This window comes from Cajanus cajan, chromosome 9 (genome assembly GCF_000230855.2).
Source record: "Cajanus cajan strain Asha chromosome 9, NIPB_CcT2T_4, whole genome shotgun sequence".
NCBI classification, from domain to species: Eukaryota; Viridiplantae; Streptophyta; class Magnoliopsida; order Fabales; family Fabaceae; genus Cajanus; species Cajanus cajan.
The window spans coordinates 47,853,437-47,856,009 of NC_138525.1; the positions used below are offsets into that span (position 1 = coordinate 47,853,437).

The 2,573-nt window shown below is 37.2% G+C and overlaps 1 pseudogene; it reads left to right on the forward strand.

Annotated features, from left to right (window-relative positions):
• The first annotated feature begins 615 nt into the window (after positions 1-615).
• On the forward strand, positions 616-2,214 carry LOC109817930 (uncharacterized; annotated as a pseudogene).
• Positions 2,215-2,573: the final 359 nt, after the last annotated feature.

The window sequence follows — 2,573 nt, forward strand, 5'->3', positions numbered from 1 at the left end:
ATCTCTTAAACAAATTCTTAATTTCAAGTTTTTTTTAAGTAAAATAAAATATGATTAGAAAGAATATAAAACTAACATAAATTACCAAACTTGATTATCATCGATTTAAAACTTTTTACACCAAGATGAGCTTTAAACTCCATTATCAAAATCTATTATCATTATTATTAAACCGAGATAATGAGTTTAATAAGGAATATTAGTCTCCTTGTAGTAAATCAAGATTTGAATCCCATCTCAAATGAAGTGTCTACATTTAATGTATAATTGTGTCTCGAACATGATTATTTTAAAAAAAAAATTACATGTGAGAAAATTAATATATATATATATATATATATATATATATATATATATATATAATATTTAAATACTTTAATATTTCAAACACTTCAATAACTGCCTACAATTTTTCTAATCTTTCTCTCCGATCACATCATAATTCACATACCGTTTACATTAATCATTTATCTCTTTTAAACTTTTCTCTCTTTCTAAATGTATATTAGAATATTAGGTGTGTCAAAAATATTTTGGTACGAGAGGATTAGAAACACACTTCTCCTGTTAATACACTTTCTTAATATTAGTCCGAATAAATATGTTTGCTACTACAGACAGATGGTGACAATAATATTGTTTAGTCGCATATATAACAACTGCAAGAGTCGACTTGGCTTTCTTCACTCATCTCTCCCTATTCCTCTTTCTTTATTAACCATCTCTCTCACACACACATCACACAACCTCACCTCTTCCTCTCAAAACCCACAACGATCGATTAAAGCTAGTGCCCAGTGCCCAACGCCAACATGAGTTCGACTCCAACAACCTACGAACTAGATTCAGTTAACTCAGTTTCGGATTCCCACGCGCCAAAGGAAATAGAGTGGCACATGCTGGACAAGTCCAAGTTCTTCATCCTGGGAGGAACCCTATTCTCGGGCCTCTCCGCCGCACTCTACCCCATCGTGGTGCTAAAGACACGTCAGCAAGTCTCCTCCGCTAAAATCTCCTGCCGCCACGTGTCCCGCTCTACATCTCCACTCTCGAACTCACCAAGACCAACGTCGCCGCCTCCGCCCTCGGCTCGGGCTTCTCCGACGCCTCCGCCGCCGCCATGGGCAGCGCCGCCGGGGGAGTGGCGTCCGCCACCGCCGCACAGATAGTGTGGACCCCGGTGGACGTGGTGAGCCAGAGACTGATGGTGGAACGCAACAACAACTACCGCAATGGGTTGGACGCGTTTAGGAGAATCGCGTGCGTGGAGGGGGCGAGGGGGTTGTACCGGGGGTTCGGGGTTTTGGTGGTGACTTACGCGCCGTGCAACGCGGTGTGGTGGGGTTCGTACTCGGTGGCGCAGAGGGTTACTTGGGGCGCGTTTGGGGAGGGGAATAGGGATTGGGAGGTGCAAGTGCAAGGGTTGAGTGCGGTTGTGGCTAGTGGGGTTTCGGCGATCGTGACGATGCCGCTGGACACTGTGAAGACGAGGTTGCAGGTGCAAGGGTTGAGTGTGGGGCTTGCGGTTCGGAGTTTGGTGAAGGAAGGAGGGGTTTTGGGTTGTTACAGAGGTTTGGGAGCGAGGTGGGTGTCTATGTCCGTGTCTGCTGCTACCATGATCACCACCTATGAGTTCTTGAAACGCGTCTCTGCTAAGAAGCTAGACAGATTAACTGTGTAGTAAGAAGTAGTAAGGGTAACATATTAGGAAGGAGAGATTATATTAGATAGATTAGGATAACATGTTTTCATGGTTTTTTAATTTTAAAAGAAAAAATTAATAACACTTTATTATATTTTATAATGAGGTGTTAGTTAAGAATAGGAACTTTGATCTAAGTGATCAATATATTTATATTGTATTTGTATTATTAATCAATTAAGAATTGGCAATTGAGGTCTAATTAGATAGATCTTTGTAAAAAAAAAAAAAAAATTAGTGAGATTTTCTATAGGGTTAGTGCGTATTTTCTGAAATGCTGGGAGTATGAATTCATTTTGACGTGAATTTGAAAATATATTTGATTAGCAATTAATTCTTTTACTTTTTTAATATTTGGTCAGTTAAGAAAACTCTTAAAATCATGTTGAACGAAAGTTTTTCAATTTATAATACCCAAATGTAGAAGGAATTTCAAAGGATGGGTTGATGTTCAACTGAACTAATTTGGTTTTCAAACACACTAAGTTATGATATCTTTTATCCCTCGTGTGTATGTAGCAAAAAATAAAAATAAAAACAATGTTTTCTTAAATGAAATATCAAATAGTAGAAGATATCATCCATATAACTCATTTCAAATCCTATTTCAAGAAAATATAAAACAATAAATAAGTAATTAACATTTGAACGGCGATATTAAAAAATGTTAAGTTCAAAACCAATTCTAAAAGTTAAAGAAATAAGGTTTCCAAAACATGTATAAAATAAACCTAATATTTCGATGTCACATGACATTTTATCACAACAAAGTATCTCAAAATCAGAGGTTGTAAAATTGAAGTTACCCCTCTAATATTATGACCCAATTAATTTTCACTTGCACGTGACATTTAGTCAAACACAAATACAA